The following is an 18447-nucleotide window of genomic DNA, read 5'->3' as shown; positions in this document are numbered from 1 at the left end:
ATAAAGAGAAAAGACTCAATTTTTTCACGGGATAAAAATATCCCTAAAAATGTAGCAGAGAAAAATTATAAAATTATAACCCAGTGCTCAAATACAAAATCCATAATATTTAACCAGCAATGGTAGATAAGAGAACACACCATAAAATAAAGGCTAAGAAATAAGAATAAAAAATGACTTGAATAACAATAAATAATAAAGATGACAAAATATAGAAAGACGGAAAAAATTAGAATTGACTAAACTCAGGAAAGAAATGGAAAACAATCATTTTGGAACTCAAGATAATTATAAACTGTTCAACAGAAAGCAGCTTTGGCATTAAAATAAGGAACATTTGAATAAGGAATTAAAAGAGCCAAGAGAACATACACAAAATGGGAGAGAGGGAGAAAGAGAAAGGTATTCAAAAGAAAAATTCTAGATACAGAAAATAAGCAAAACATGTAGTGTGTGTGTATAAATTAAATATATGTGGCAAGAAGAAAAACAACTATGAAAACAGATCTTTAAATTCTGATCAATTATGATATATTATCTAGTAAAATTAATAGAGTCTAAAATGAAAGAAAACCCTTTGGGGCTTCAGGCAAAAAGACTGTCACAGAGGGGAAAAAATGCCAGCAATGCATTTCTTTTGTTGTTGCTGTTTTTTGTTTTTATTATAATTCCAGTTAACATACAGTGTTATGTTAGTTTCAGGTATACCATATAGTAATTCAACACTTCCATACATCACCCTGTGCCCATCAGGACAAGTACACTCCTTAATCCCCATCACCTGTTTAACCCACCCCCCCCCCAACTTCCCCTCTGGTAACCACCAGTTTGTTATTTATAATTAATAGTCGGTTTCTTGATTTGTCTCTCTCTCTTTTTTCTCCTTTTCTCATTTGTTTTGTTTCTTAAATTCCACATATGAGTGAAATCATATGGTATTTGTCTTTCTCTGACTTATTTTGTTAGCATTATACTCCCTACCTCCATCTATGTCATTGCAAATGGCAAGACTTCATTTTTTTTATGACTTAATACTACTCCACTGTGTGTGTGTGTGTGTGTGTATACACACACAATATATATATATGTGTATATATATACACACACATACATATATACACATACACACACACACATACACACACACACACACACACACACACACACACACACACACACACCACATCTTCTTTATCCATTCTTCTAGTGATGGGCATTCGGGATGCTTCCATAATTTGGCTATTGTAAGTAATGCTGCTATAAACATAGGGGTGTATGTATCCCTTTGAATTAGTGTTCTTGTATTCTTTGGGTAACTACCCAGTGGTGCAATTGCTGGATCATAAGGTAGTTTTATTTTTAACTTTTTGCGGAAACTCCATATTATTTTCTAGAGTGGCCATACCAGTTTCATTCCCATCAACAGCGCATGAGTTCCTTTTTCCTCACCAACACCTATTTCTTATGTTACTGATTTTAGCCTTTCTGACAGGTGTGAGGGGATATCTCATTATAGTTTTGATTTACCTTTCCCTGATCATAAATAATGAACATTTCTTCATGTATCTGTTGGCCAAATGTATGTCTTCTTTGAGGAAATGTTTGTTCATGTCTTCTTCCCATTTTTAAGTTGGATTTGTTTTTTGAGTGTTGCATTTTAGAAGTTCCTTATTTATTTCAGATACTGTTTATCAGGTATGTCATGTGCAAATATCTTCTCCCATTCCATAGGTTGCCTTTTAGTTTTGCTGATTGTTTCCTTCACTGTGCAGAAGGTTTTTATTTTGATGAAGTTCCTATAGTTTATTTTTTGCTTTTGTTTCCCTTGTCTCAGGAGACATATCTAGAAAGAAGCTACTAGAGCCAATGTCAAAGAAGTTATTACCTATGTTCTCCTCTAGTATTTTTATGGTTTCAGGCCTCACATTTAGGTTTTTAATCCATTTTGAATTTATTTTTGTGTATTTATTTTTGTGTAAGAAAGTGGTCCAGTCTCATTCTTCTGCATGTTTCTGTTGAGTTTTCCCAACACCATTTGTTGAAGAGACTGTATTTCTCCCATTGGATATTCTTTCCTGCTTTGTTGAAGATTAATTGACCATATAATTGTGGGTTTATTTATCGATTTTATATTCTATTGATCTATATGTCTGTTTTTGTGCCAATACCATACTATTTTGATCACTATAGCTTTGTAATATAACTTGAAGTCCAAAGTTGTGTTGTCTCTAGCTTTGCTTTTGTTTTTCAAGGTTGCTTTGGCTGTTTGAGTTCTTTTCTGGTTCCATAAAAATTTTAGGATTGTTTGTTCCAGTTCTGTGAAAAATGATGTTGGTATTTTGATAGGAATTGCATTAAATGTGTAGATTGCTTTGGGTCATATAGACATTTTAACAGTATTTGTTATTCCAATCCATGAACATGGAATATCTTTCCATTTCTTTGTGTGGTCTGCAATTTCTTTTATCAGTGTTCTGTAGTTTCAAAGTATAGGTCATTCACCTCTTTGGTTAGGTTATTCCTAGGTATCTTATTAATTTGGGTATAATTGTAAATGGGATTGTTTCTTAATTTATCCTAATTCTGCTTCATTATTTGGTGTATGTAGAAATGCAAAAGATTTCTATACATTGATTTTGTATCCTGTGACTTTACTCAATTTGTTTATCAGTTCTAGCAGTTTTTTAGTGGAGTCTTTGGGTTTTCTATACACAGTATCAGGTCATCTGTAAATAGTGAAAGTTTTATTTTTTCCTTACTGATTTGGTTGCCTTTTATTTATTTTTGTTGTCTGATTTCTGTGGCTAGGACTTCCAATACCATGTTGGATTAAAGTGGTGAGAGTAGATATCCTTGTCTTATTCCTGACCTTATGGGAAAAACTCTCAGTTTTTCCCATTAAGGATGATGCTAACTGTGGGTTTTTCCTAGATGGCCTTTATTATTTTGAGGTATGTTCCCTCTAAACTTACTTTATTGGTAGTTTTATCATGAATGGATGTTGTGCTTTGTCAAATGCCTTTTCCTGTGTCTATTGAAATAATCATATAGTTCTTATCCTTTCTCATATTGATGTGATGTATCACATTGATTTGCAAATATTGAACCACGCTTACAACCCAGGAATAAATCCCACTTGATTGTGATGAATGATTACTTAAATGCATTGCTGAATTCAGTTTGCTAGTATTTTATTGAGATTTTTTGCATCTGTGTTCATGAGGGATATTGACCCTAGTTCTCTTTTTTAGTGTTGTCTTTGTCTGGCTTTGGTATCAGGGTAAATACTGTCCTCATAGAATGAATTGGGAAGTTTTCCTTTTTTTCCTTATTTTTGGAATAGAGAAGAATAAGTATTAACTCTTCTTTAAATGTTTGGTAGAATTCATCTGTAAAGCCATCTGGTCCTGGATTTTTGTTTGTTGGGAGTTTCTTGATTACTGACTCAATTTCTTTGGTGGTTATTGGTTCTGTTCAAATTTTCTAGGGGCGCCTGAGTGGCTCACTCGGTTAAGTGTCCAACTTTAGCTCAGGTCATGATCTCACGGTTTGTGAGCTCAAGCCCTGCTCTGTGCTGTCAGTTCAGAGCCTGGATGAATAATATGAATAATAATAATGAATACATGTTAAATTTTTTTTTAATTTTCTATTTCTTCCTGTTTCAGTTTTGATAGTTTATATGTTTGCAGGAATTTATCCATTTCTTCTAAGTTGTCCAATTTGTTGGCATATAGTTTTTCATAATATTCTCTTATAATTGTTTGTATTTATGTGGTGTTGTTATTTTTTCTCTCTCATTTGTGATTTTATTTATTTGAGTCCTTTCTCTTTATGTCTTGATAAGTCTGGCTAGAGGATATCAATTTTATTGACTTTTTTCAAAGTACCAGCTCCTGATTTCATTGATCTGTTCTATTGTTATTTTAGTCTCTATATCACTTAATTCTTCTCTAATCTTTATTATTACCTTTATTATTACCTTCTTTCTCAGCAATATATTTCAACAGCACTATACAATAGACTGAAAGTCTGTTGATCCTACCACTTTTTATGCTCTCCCCTGATGCCTTCTCTTCTCTCTTCATCTAGCTTACATTTCATAGATAATAATTGTAGTCATATCCTTCCATTTATCCTGCATCTGTTCTTCTCTCAATTCCATAACTCCATTCTGTGCATTCCTCAGTATTATGCTAACATCACAAAAATTACAACCCTGGTTAAATTAATCTCTCCACTTGCTTTATGTCAGCCCATGAGCTGTTAATAACTGTAGAAAAATTCAAAACCGTATTCGTGAAAACACACTTCAAGCCAGCCAGCTAGGCTGTCAGACCATCAAAGTGTATGCCATAAGGCCATTCATCTTTACCTTCTCCTGAAAGTCTATTTCATATATTATCTTCTGTCCTCGAACCACCTCAACCTCCTCTCCCTTCCTCACTTTCGACTGATAACTGGCTTCCTTACTGAGAAAATCAAACAATTGGAAGATAACTTCCACAGACGCCTGCCACCACATCTTCTCACTTCCGAGTATCTACATAACATACCTTGCCCTCCCATATGTTGCCACAGATCAACCACCCATGAGCCAATCCAAGGCAAATCTCCTCACTTGTGCTCTAGATCCCATCTCCTGTTGCCTATACAAAAATATAGCTCCAAATTTTTTCTTTCCCATATTAGCTCTTTACTAGATCATTGCCCTCAGCATATAAATATCTGTTATTTCTCCTAACCTACATATAAAAAAAGCAAAATGCTTGATCCTACTTCTACGTGGCATAACTTCTCCTTTCCTCTCCTTTGCATCAAAACTTTTTTTTTTTAATTTTTTTTTTCAACGTTTATTTATTTTTGGGACAGAGAGAGACAGTGCATGAACGGGGGTGGGGCAGAGAGAGGGAGACACAGAATTGGAAACAGGCTCCAGGCTCTGAGCCATCATCCCAGAGCCCGACGCGGGGCTCGAACTCGCAGACCGCGAGATCGTGACCTGGCTGAAGTCGGACGCTTAACCGACTGCGCCACCCAGGCGCCCCATGCATCAAAACTTATTAAAAGAGATGTCTATAGGAATGTCTCCAACTCCACCTTTCTCTTTGTTTCTTTTTTTTTTTTCTTTATTTATTTTTGAGAGAACGCAAGCTGGGGAGAGGTAGAGAGAGGAGGATGGAGGATCCAAAGTGAGCTCTGTGCTGATAGCAGTGAGCCCGATGTGGGGCTTAAACTCACGAACCATGAGATCATGACCAGAGCCAAAGTTGGACTGAGCCCCCACTCAGGTGCCCCTCTTTCTCTTTCAAATTCACTCCATCCAGATTTGCATTCCCTCTATGTCCCCTAAACTGCTTTTTCCAAGGTCCTCGATGATATCCTCATTGCTAAACTAATATTCAATTCTCATTCCTCATCTTACTTATCAATGGCATCTGATGCAGTCAGTTATGCTCCTCTCCTTGATATACTTTCATTATTCAGTTTCTAGGACATAACCCTCCTCTTTAGTTGCTCCTTCTCAGTTTGCATTGCATTGCATTGCATTGCACTCCACTTCCCTTCTTCCCCCTCTTTGACATGACAGCACACCAGAGATCCATCCTTGCTTATATTCTCCGTCTATCCTTATTCCTTTGGTGATGGCATCCAATCTTAAAGCTAAAAATGTCATCTATATGCCAGTGGACAGTTTGCTCCTGAACTCCAGATCCCTATTACCAATTACACATTGAATTGGAGATCTAATAGTTATCTCCACATGCGGCATGTCCAACACTGAGCTTTCAGTCTAACCCATAACATATGGGTTAACATATGGTTAACCCTTCCCCATCTCAGTTAATGATAATGCTATTCTTCCAGATTCTAGCCTAAAAAACAAAACAATAACAAAACCTTGGCATCAATTCTAACTTCTCATCTTAAAAGTCTCACCCTTCTGTTTTTAAAAATATTTTTTGGGGCATCTGGGTGGCTCTGTTGGTTAAGCATCTGACTTTGGCTCAAGTCATGATCTCATGATTTTTGGGTTCAAGCCCCATGTCAGGTTCTGTGCTAATAGCTCAGAGCCTGGAGCCTGCTTCAGATTCTGTGTCTGCCTCTCTCTCTGCCCCTTCTTCATTCGCACTCTGTCTCTCTCTCTCAAAAATAAATAAAAACATTAAAAAATTTTAAAAATATTTTTTCATAATGCTTTTTGAAAGTGAGTTATAACTTACATACAGTAAAGTAAAAAAGTGATTTTTTTTTTTTTTTTTTACTAATTTATGTCCCTATATAACAACCATCCAGATTGAGATATGGACTGTTATCACCACCCCAGAAGCCTACCTCATTTCCTTTTAAGGTTAATATACTCACTTCTGACCTTTATCAAAATAAAGAGTAACTTATCTTCTGACCTTTATCACAATAGATTAGTTTTGCCTATTCTTGACCATCATATAAATGAAACTATACAATATGTATGGGTTTTTTTTCTCTTAGTATTACTTCTGCTAAATTTATCTGTGCCGTTGTGTTCAGTAGTGGATTTTTCTTTCCACTACTGTGTATTATTTCATTTATTCACTCTCAAGTTGGTGGATAGTTGAAATGTTTCCAGATTTTTACTATTATGAATAAAGCTAAAATGACCATTTTTACATGTCTTTTGATAGACATATGCATCATATTTCTGTTGGACATGTACTTGGAAGTATAATTGCTGGGTAATATGGTACCTGTATGGTCAGTTTTAGCAGATTCTGCCAAAGAATTGACTAAAATAGTTGTATCGATTTACACTCTTTTGAACAATGTGTGATAGCCAGAGTTCCTGTGCATACTTGCCAACACTAGATATTGTTAGCTCTTTTTAGTCATGCTTATGGGTAGATAGTAGTATTTTATTATGGCTTTCAAATGTATTCCTGATCGCTAATTCTGTTGATCACCTTCTCATATGCTTATCTGCAATTTGCACATTCTGTTTTGTAAAGTTCCTGTTCATATTTGTGTCCCATTATTTTTTTTATTGATTTTTTTCCTATTGATTTGTTGGAAAATTTTTATAGTCCGGATATGGGTTCTTTGTCCAATATATGCACTGAAATTAACTTTTTCCAGTGTTTGATTTACTTTTAAAATCTCTTTTGATGAAAAGAACATCTTAATTTTTATGAAGTACAATTCACCAATGTCTTTTATAGTGTGTTTTTCGGTCCTATGTCCCTTGACTGCTCCAAGGTCATAAAGATATTCTCCTACATTTTCTCCTTGAGAGCTTTATAATTTACGTTTCACATTTCAATTTATGCCCTATTTCCAGTTAATTTCTGTTTATTGTGTGAAGTAGACATTAAGGTTCCCTTTTTTTTTCACATGGATATCCAATTGATTGATCACCATTTATTTAGATCTTTAATTTCTCTCAGCAATGACTGTGATCTTCATGGTAGAGTTCTTGTACATATTTTGCTACATTTATTCCTAGGCATTTGATTTTTTGGACACTTGTATATTATATCTCATTTTCTAATTGCTTGTTTCTGGTATATAGAAATACAATTTATTTTCATATTGATCTTGTATCCAGTGACCTTGCCGAACTCACTTATAAATGATATAATTTGTAGATTCCTTTATATTTTCTAGCTATTCAAATATGTTACTGAAAATTATGATAATTTTACTTTTTTCTGTCCAATATTTATAGATTTTATGTCCTTTTCTTGAAATTTTACAGTGTTGAGGAGTTCCAGTAAAATTTGAATAGAAATGATAGTATTGGACCAATTTGTTTTATTCCAAATCACCGGGAAAGTATTCAATATTTCATTTTTAGTTACAATATTAACCATAGGTTTTTGTGGACTTCCATTTTCAGATGAAAGAGGATCTCTTATATTCCTATTTGTTGAGATTATTTTTTTATCATGAATTGCTGTTCAATTTTATCAGATATCTTTTCTGCATCTATTAAGATGATGGTATGATATTTGTCATTTAATGCTTTTGGCAATTATTACCCTATTAGAGACTCGAAAAATAGGAAATGTTATTATTTGCTGAAAGTGATTTTGCAAATTGGGATTATTTCATGTTAAATCTCTGGAAAGTTGAAAATTGTGGCTTCATTTTCTTTAATGGATATATAAGTGATCAGAATTTTCATTTGTATGTCAGTTTTAGAAACAAGGCCAGCCCATGGTTATATAATCTGGGAAATGACATGCACTTATAAATGTCTTGCACTAATTCAATTCTTTACTGTCACCATATTTAAATTTTTTATCAATGAACAAAGAAACTCTCATTTTGCACTGGACCTCTCAAATGATATAGTTATTCTTATTTTGTCACGTGTGGTTTTAAAGGTATTTGCTTATTTAAGTTATCAAATTTATTGGTATTAATTTGTTAATATCCATTCTATTTTCAAGATCTTTAGGATTTGTCATGTCTGTTTTTCCACTTATGATATTGATAATTTATATTCTTTATCTTTCTTTAATATCTTGCTATTAACAAAATATTTGATTTTTTGAGAAATAATTTTTGATGTATTCATTTTCTTTACAATGATGTCTACTTTTTTATTTTATTTTATTTTTTTATTTTTTTAATTTTATTTTTTATTTTTTTATTTTATTTTATTTTTAATTTACATCCAAATTAGTTAGCATATAGTGCAACAATGATTTCAGGAGTAGATTCCTTACTGCCCCTTATCCATTTAGCCTATCCCCCCTCTCACAACCCCTCCAACAACCCTGTGTTTGTTCTCCATATTTATGAGTCTCTCCTGTTTTGTTCCCCTCCCTGTTTTTGTATTATTTTTGCTTCCCTTCCCTTATGTTCATCTGTTTTGTCTCTTAAAGTCCTCATATGAGTGAAGTTACAGGATTTTTGTCTTTCTCTGACTAATTTCACTTAGCATAATACCTTCCAGTTCCATCCATGTAGTTGCAAATGGCAAGATTTCATCCTTTTTCATTGCCAAGTAATACTCCATTGTGTGTGTGTGTGTGTGTGTGTGTGTGTGTGTGTGTGTGTATAATATATACATACGTACATACATACATACCACATCTTCTTTATCCATTCATCCATCGATGGACATTTGGGCTCTTTCCATACTTTGGCTATTGTTGATAGTGCTGCTATAAATATGGGGGTGCATGTGTCCCTTGGAAACAGCACACCTGTATCCCTTGGATAAATGCCTAGTAGTGCCATTGCTGGATGTAGGGTAGTTCTATTTTTAGTTTTTTGAGGAACCTCCATACTGTTTTCCAGAGTGGCTGCACCAGCTTGCATTCCCACCAACAATGCAAAAGAGATCCTTTTTCTCCACATCCTCGCCAACATCTGTTGTTGCCTGAGTTGTTAATGTTAGCCATTCTGACAGGTGTCAGATGGTATCTCACTATGGTTTTGATTTGTATTTCCCTGATGATGAGTGATGTGGAACATTTTTTCATGTGTCAGTTGGCCATCTGGATGTCTTCTTTGGAGAAGTGTCTATTCATGTCTTTTGCTCATTTCTTCACTGGATTATTTGGTTTTGGGTGTTGAGTTTGATAAGTTCTTTATATATTTTGGATACTAACCCTTTATCGGATATGTCATTTGCAGATATCTTCTCCCATTCTGTCGGTTGCCTTTTAGTTTTGCTGATTGTTTCCTTCACTCTGCAGAAGCTTTTTATTTTGATGAGGTCCCAGTAGTACACTTTTGCCTTTGTTTCCCTTGCCTCCAGAGACGTGTTGAGTAAGAAGTTGCTGCGGCCAAAATCAAAGAGGTTTTTGCCTGCTTTCTTCTCGAGGATTTTGATGGCTTCCTGTCTTACATTTAGGTCTTTCATACGATGATGTCTGCTTTTAAAACATTTTCTTCTATTCCTTAGGGAGTACTTAAATATGTTCAATTTGTAGTTAATTTTCTAGTTCTTTGAGATGGTGGATTGGAAGATTGATTCTCAACTTCTTTTTCAGTATACTAATTTAGAGCTAAGAATTTCCCTTTGGCCACCACTTTAACTGCTTCTCAGAATTTTTGTCATGTCACATTTTTTTCATTCAATTTAAAACATAGTTCATTGTGATTTCTTTTTTGACACATGTGCTATATAACTGTGTATTTAATTTCTAAACATTTAGAGATTTTCCAATAATCTCATATTAATTTCTAGTTACCTATTATTACCTATTATATTACTGAGATGGTTGAGTTTAAGTCAACCATCTTGCCATTGTTTTCTAATTGTTTCATCTTTGTTTCTTCATTTATCTTTTCTGGTCTTTCTTTTATTTATTTATTTCTGGTCATTGTTTTATTTTTTTATTATTCCATTCATTACTCTATTAGCTTTTTAGCTATATATATTTTGTTATTATTTCATTGATTATTCTCAAAGTCACTGTATGAGTTCTACACGGTAAGTTGTAATACTTCCCAAAGCATACAAGAAACATAAATAGTTTAATTCCATTAATCAAAACACCTTTGATGCCATCAATTTCATATATTTTAAATGTAAGCTTTTATATGCATAAGATATAATACTCAATGCTTTTAAACAGAATGTTCATTTGTAGTTTTTTTCCTTTACTGGAAACAACAAACTTTATAGGAAACTGAAAAAAGGAACAGAGTGAGAATTACTTATGAAAGACAAAAAGCACATATACAATTGTATCTTTAAGAATTTTAACAGGGGGGTGCCTGGGTGGCTCACTCGGTTGACGTTGGACTTCAGCTCAGGCCATGATCACACAGTTCATGGGTTCCAGCCCCGTGTCTGGCTCTGTGCTGAAAGCTCAGAGCCTGGAGCCTGCTTCCAGTTCTGTGTCTCCCTTCTCTCTCTGCCCCTCCCCACTCATGTTCTGTCTCTGTTTGTCTCTCAAAAATAAATAAACATAAAATAAAAATTTTAAGAATTTTAATGGAACATGATACCCATCAAATTGAGATATCCACATTCTCTAACAAAAATAAACTAATCTGGGAAAGGGCAGCATGAAAATATTCTGATGCAGTGCTGCCCAAGAGAATTTTCTGTGATGATAATACTAGCCACATGAATACTCACAACATAACTAATGTAATTGAGGAACTGAATTTTTAATATAAACAGTCACATGTGGCTAACAGTTACCAACAGAGCAGCACCATTCTAATGCTTCATGGGTCAAAACCAATGGTTTCTCTGGAGCCCTTCTCTAATCACTGCTGAAAAGTGTAGAGGGTTGGGAGTGGAGAGAAAGGAAAGCTCTTTACAGATTTGTTTAGCTACTTAAACAAGTTCTGAAACTCCACAGCTCTCCAAAGCTGAGGGTAAGGAAAGGACTCTGGGGGAGACCTGAGTATGCCCTTGAACTCTTGGCTAATGCTGACAGGAGTCAAAGGCCTAGGATTTGGCTCACTCAGATGGGAAGAGGCTTGGGCCGTCTGTGCATGGAAATCATCGCTGTGGAACTGGCAGGGAGGTGGGGATGCTCATTTCCAACAGGGTTTCCAGGGCTACAAGAGAATTTAGAGGTGAAGGAAGGAACTGAGGGCCCTTTCTGGCCACCTGCAGGCTCGTTGGGCTCTTTCTTTTGGGGGATTAAGGTCTTGTTCTTGCTCTTGAACACTTTGCTGTGATCCAGCTTGTTCATGAAGGAGTTGGTTTCTTCTGTGAGCTGGTTTGTGTTGTAGGTGATGGGTTTATAAATGTTGAACCATTGCTTGACTTGTGGGATGCCATAGTTGGTGAAGTCATACTGCCACTGTGGCAGGCCCAGATACATGAGGAGCAGGACATAGTAAGCGGTAAAGGTATCTGTGAGAAAATGCGAGTATAGGGGTGCCTGGGTGGCTCAGTCAGTTGGGCATCCACCTCTGGTTCAGGTCATGATCCAGCACTTCTTGGGTTCAAGCCCCTCGTTGGGCTACAGCTTGGAGCCTAGAGACTGTTTCAGTTCTGTGTCTCCCTCTCACGCTCTGCCCCTCCCCAACTCTCTCTCTCTCTCTCTCTCTCTCTCAATAATACACATTAAAAAAAAATTAAAGGAAAAAAGAAAATGCCTGTATAACTCTCTATCTAGTAGCCAAATTTCAGCATCTTGTGCTATTGCTGGCTTCCCTCTTTTGTAGGCAAGGCAAACCTTCCCTTCCCATTGCAAGGATCCAACTCAATATCACACTGTAAGAATCAAAGTGAGGCTTCTCTGGACATTCTCACTGGCTTCAAGTGCATCAATCCTCCAGGCCTGCCGAGGTGGTGCATTAGGGAGTGAATGCATGGAAGACTGGTTGAGTCAAGTTGGCTTGGAGATGCTGTTAGGTGCCATGCTGCCCACTGGAATGGTGTGCTCGTCCAGCTTCACACTCATGTCATGTGGCAGCCACTGGTCATCAGGAAAAAATTTCTTCACATCCTCAGCATGCAGTTGTTATTTTGTTCCCATGGAGAAACCCATATGATGTTCAGCAGGTGACTTTCTGTCACACCTGGGGGTGACTCTAGGCTTCAAGTGATCCCCCACAGCAGCTTCTCCAGGTGTGGCTTCCTGCGGCCTGAGGGCGGTGTCTCCAACACAGCTATGTGTCCCAGCTCCGCACTGTGAGAGCAGCAGCAGAGATGGGCTCATTTATAGTTTTTGATGTTTACATCTTCTAGTGTTCCCATTCCATTTTGCAGTTATGTGCTTCCATCTGGAATCATTTTCCTTCAGAATTCCCAATAATGTTACTTGTAGTGCAAATCTGCTGGCAGCAAATCCTCTCAGCTGTGTTTAACTGTAAACATCTTTACTTATCCTTCGATTCTGAAGGATTTTTTGCTGGATATAGAATATTGGTTTGCAGGGTTTGTTTGTTTTTCTTTAGCACTTTAAAATGTTAATCTGTCATTTTCTGACTTCCATAATTTCTGTGGAAATGTCAATCATCAGCCTTTTTGATGCTCATTTGGGGGTATTATCTCTGTTTTTCTAGGTATATGAAGATTGTCAGTTTGTTTTTAGCATTCAGATGTTGGACTGTGATGTGCTTAGTTGGTTTTGTTTGTTTTGTTTTATTTTCTATGTGGGGTACACAGAGCTTCTTGAATGTATAGTCATGTCTTTAATTAGTTTGGGGAAATTCCTAGACAATATTTCTTCCAATATTTCTTTTTATATGCAATATACTTCTTATAATACATAAAACCTTTCTTATCTCTTCGTTCAAATGTTACTGTTTTACTAAGGAAGTAGCACATGATCTGGGCTTTGGCACAAACATCATACTTCCTGCTTTCTTGTAATGAGGCTACATAATCAATTTAAAAGTTGAGAAAGTGCTAAATTAACCCAGATTTCTGACATTTTATGCAATAATGTAACATCATAATCCAACAGGCAAAGGGAAAATAAAACAACATCACTGTTTACACAAATTGGAAGAAGGTATCTCTATATTATATAACTAACAAGGAATTCTTACTCAGAATGCATAAAAAATATGTTAATTATAAGACACAAAGTCAAATGGAAAAATGGGAAAAGAGTATAAAGAGGCAATTTATAGAAGAATAGCCAATAAAATGTGAAAAAATAATTTTCAATCCCATTACTAATCAGAAAATAAAAATGAAAACAGTAATGAGGTATAACTTCTCACTTATATGAATGTCAATAAAGACATCATTGATGCACGATGTTGCAAAAAACTTGAAGAAATATAAATTTGTATACATTGCTGGCTACAAGTATTTGGAGGGCAATTTGGCAAAATCTAGTAGGTTGAATGAACTTGTCTTTGACAATTTCACTTTTATGCACATATATGTGTGTAATGAGATATGTATATAAATATTCATTGTTGTTTATAATAACCAAAATTTGGGAATAAAGTAAATATCCATCAACAGGGAAATGAGCACACCGTGCTGTATTTATGTAATGGAATACTATAGAGTAGTAAAAATAAATGAAGCAGATCTTCATAAAACAAAATGGATTTAGAGGGTATATCCAAAACAATAGTAAAAATGCATGATGACAATGGATATATATGGTGTGACATCATATGAGTATTTTAAAGCACATAGAACAATACTTCATGTTGCCATGAGTTATTATATTTATAATACAAGCATTAAAATATGCAGAGAATTGTGGCACCTTAATGGCTCAGGTGGTTAAGTATCTGACTTTGGCTCTGGTCATGATCTCGTGGTTCATGAGTTTGAGCCCAGCGTTGGGCTCTGTGCTGACAGCTCAGAGCCTGGAACCTGCTTCAGATTCTGTGTCTCCCTCTCTCTGCCCCTCCCCCACTCGTGCTCTGTCTCTCAAAAAATAAACATTAAAAAAATTAAAAAGAAATATGCAGAGAATGTATACACTCCAATACCAGGAGAGCAGTTACTTCTCATGAGAGAGGAAAATAGGATGAGGTGCATTTTGAATCTTGAGCTCCATTAAAATAGAAACAGCTCCTGAAACAAATCTGACATCTTTTCTAAACTGGGTCAATTATACTAGTTTTCTGTAATTTTCTGTACAGTTGAAACCTTTCATGATTAAAATTAAATTGTAAAATTTAAGCTCTATTTTTATGTTAAAAATTTTGAGCTGAGTTTAAAGGAAGTATTAACCTTTAATGAAAGAAAATGTATAAAATTTGTAAAGGTTCAACCTTAGGAATAATCCTGGAAATACCAATTAAAATAATGATGAGATATAATTTTATTATGACAAAGAAGTGAATTTATTTTTCTGCTCGTTTAAAACCCAGTGTGTTGGGCATTTGCATACATTCTTAGATTCTTAGATGGAGATAAACTGATAGAACTTTGTAATGTAATTTGTCAGCATATACTGAGAGCATTAACATGTTCATACCTCTTGACTAAGTTACTTCCCCTTCAAGGGAACTGAAGAGTGGTTGTTAATTAGTGATGAAATTTTGGACTATTTTTATTCTTATCTTTATAGATACTTTTAATTTTCTATATAGTATACAGTGAATATAATAACATATTTCAAAATCAAAATATAACCTATTAGTTTTGCATGAAAAACTTGAACACCCTAACAACAAAAATCCTAGGAAAATAACTAAATGCTATCTTAGTGCAACTAGGAAGTTGTATTAGATATAGCGAAGCCACAGGACAAATGATTAATAGTGTTCCTCAAAGTGTGGCACAAGTATACCTTCTAATCATCTGGAGTCGTTGTCTGTCATGTACATCTTTGCTAACTCAAACCCACTAAATCAAAACCCCCAGTCATTGGGCATAGGAGCCTGCCATATAACTGGCTCCCTGGATGGTTCTCATGTGCAAAATTCGTTAATTACATTACCAAAAAAGCCAAAGCAGTATCACATTCTTTGGAAACTGAACATGATTTAGTGCAACTGAATTGTAGCTTACTGGTGATGTTGGAATGGGGGAGATACATCTGGAGAGGAATGTCATGGCCCACTTTTAAGAAGCCTTAAATGACACACTAGGGGCTTGGGCAGTTAACATGAAGATTCAACAGCAAACATCTGAAGAGTTTAAGAGGAGTAAATCTTGATAAGATTTTTTTTTCAAAAAGATTACCCTGGCATCAGTGTGGATGATTGGATAGGGAGCAGATAGGCAGGGAGGAAATTTGGGAAAATGTTTTAGTTTTCCTGGAATAAGATAAGCAGCACTAGAATAGACTTGAACAGATATACTTGGTTACCAACTGAATACTGAGTGAAGACAAAATAATTTTGGATGGTTCCAATGCCCACATTTGCTTGCCTTCATTCTAGGCTTAAAATACCTAGACGAAGAATCTCTTAAAACTACAAACTCCACTTTTCCACCTTTCCTTATTTTTATCACAAGACCCATATTTTACTGGAGCCACTATTACAATACAGGAACAGATACTCCAAAGAACATTACGGAGTTACATCATTAGCTAAATGTCTACGAGACTGTTGGCAGAGATAGCATGTATATCTAGAGATGCTGTGATCCAGGCAGTTTTAAAGGCTCCACTGCAGTTTGTATGGTTAAACATGTGACAGTGTGTGTGCATAGAGCAGGAATGAGTGGCGGTCCAGAGTAATTTTTTTTTTTTTCAATAAAAGACTATGTTATTTAAAGCCAGCCTGTTCTATTTTGTGTCTTTTTGTACCTAGAACGAGACATTCCTTTTAATCAGGCTGTCTGGTGAAACCACAGCAGTGACTTGTCTTCAGGCTGTGGCGAGAAGGAATTTCACTTAGACTGCAGGATGACCTACAACAGCTTTATATACTTCATTAAAATAAAATGGCAGAGGTTTTGGCGTATTAGAAAATTGTTTTCAAAATTCCTACCCAAGCTGGACAGAAAGCTGCAGCTGTAGCTGAATGTAGGCTGAGCCATCTCCTGAGGGCTTTGGCTGCAGGGGACGTAAAGGCAGCAAATACCAAATCAAGCTTCCCTGTAGCACTTGGAATCCCCAGAATTCCCAAAGGTTCTGTACATAAGATCCTCAGAGTACATAAGACCCTTTTGCTCTGATCATTCTCAAAAACCACCAAGAGTAGTCGCAAATACGGTCTTATTCCACCAAAAACCTTTTAATGACATGCTGCATCCCATATAAAAGCTATAAAAGCATTGGCTCCTCCTCTCACTCCTTTTAAAATTTCATTGGTTTGTTGGAAAACGTAAGGTATTTTTCCTGTAGAGTGGCCAACATTATGGATTTGGCTGGTTGACTTCCCCTGGTTTCTTCCAACTTGTTCCTTTATCCCCAATATTGCCTCATGAATGATAGATCTAGAGGTTTGATTAACTTTGGGTTCAATTTTTTTTCTTCAAGATTTCTTCATGGGGAGGAGGTGTGAGCTACTTCATCATATCAAGAAGCAAAGAATGTCTGTTGCCACTGAAATTATCCATGGATTCAGAGACATAAGCCTAATTCCTCCATCAACCTTTTGAGCCACGACTTCGGCATCCACAGATGATCATTACCCAGATGCATACTTTCATTAGAGGTATCTTCTAACATCTTCATGCATGTATAAGGTGAGATTCTTCTATGAATAACTTTTATACACTATTTAGTTTCCCGGTGGTATAAATTTAATGATAAATAAAAAAGGATAAATACTTTATTCTTTCTGTTAACTTACCAGTTTTCAAAGTAATGGGAGAGTGCCCTAGCAGTCTCCAAATGTGACCAAGGAGGCGTGCATGTGTGTGTAATTAATTCATTTTTATATATTTACATATATTGTGGTCATTATTTGTTTTGATGTTCATATTGCCTTATTTTAGATCATTGAAAGGCCCTTGTTGTTACCCTCCTGTTTTTATGATATGATTCATTAGTCTTCTTTTTTAATGGTTTTTAATGTTTCTTTTATTTTGGGGAGAGAGAGAGACAGAGTGTGAGTGAGGGAGGAATAGAGAGAGAGGGATTCACAGAATCCAACACAGGCTCTAGTCTGTGAGCTGTCAGCACAGAGCTCCATGTGGGGCTCAAACCCACACACTGTGAGATCATGACCTGAGCCAAAGTTGAATGCTTAACCAACTGAGCCACCGAGGTGCCCCTGATTCATTAGTCTTTGATAGCTTCCTCGCTATCTGGAATAAGATGGCCTAAATTCATCTTACATATTTCCAGTTCTAGACCTGGAGTTGGTGATTTCTCCTCAGAACCCTGGTAGGTGTACTTACTGCCACTGGATTATCATTGCTTCAAGGACTTTTAAATGGAAAACACTTTTATTTTTTTAAAAGAGAAAATATACTTTCAATTCATACTAATATTTGTAATTCCAATTTAAAAGTTAAAGGCTTTTTCTTAATTTCTTTATTTCATACTTCTGTCTTTTTCTCTTAACACTGAAAATCTTGACTTCTAAAGAAATATATTTTCTATATATGATAGGTTCAAAATAACAGTATCAATATTACTAATGACTACTAATCTGCATTTTCAGATTTCTTCAGAATTTATATGACCCTTAGATCATAGCCTTTAAAAGACATATAGTCAAAATACTGGCTTTGAAAGTCACCGGAAACAATTACATATTCTTTGTATAGTTATGCCACCATCTGATATTCATTTGGGTTCAATTGTTTTAGTTTATTTCTAATTGCAGAAGGAATGCTTTCTATTCTTTTTAATTTTGGTTTGTTTTTTTTTTTTAATTTTTTTTTCAACGTTTTTATTTATTTATGGGACAGACAGAGACAGAGCATGAACGGGGGAGGGGCAGAGAGAGAGGGAGACACAGAATCCGAAACAGGCTCCAGGCTCTGAGCCATCAGCCCAGAGCCTGACGCGGGGCTCGAACTCACGGACCGCGAGATCGTGACCTGGCTGAAGTCGGACGCTTAACCGACTGCGCCACCCAGGCGCCCCTAATTTTGGTTTTAAATTATGCAGTGTTTGCATGGTATAAGATCAAAACTATATAATATCTCCATACCTGTCCCAT

The 18447-nt window shown here is 35.7% G+C and overlaps 1 pseudogene; it reads right to left on the bottom strand.

The window, feature by feature from the left end:
* Positions 1-11411: 11411 nt before the first annotated feature.
* Positions 11412-18447, bottom strand: LOC121028031 (tubulin polyglutamylase complex subunit 2-like; annotated as a pseudogene).

This window comes from Herpailurus yagouaroundi, unplaced genomic scaffold (genome assembly GCF_014898765.1).
Source record: "Herpailurus yagouaroundi ecotype Mexico unplaced genomic scaffold, PumYag 100, whole genome shotgun sequence".
NCBI classification, from domain to species: Eukaryota; Metazoa; Chordata; class Mammalia; order Carnivora; family Felidae; genus Herpailurus; species Herpailurus yagouaroundi.
This window is presented reverse-complemented; position numbering and strand designations above follow the sequence as displayed.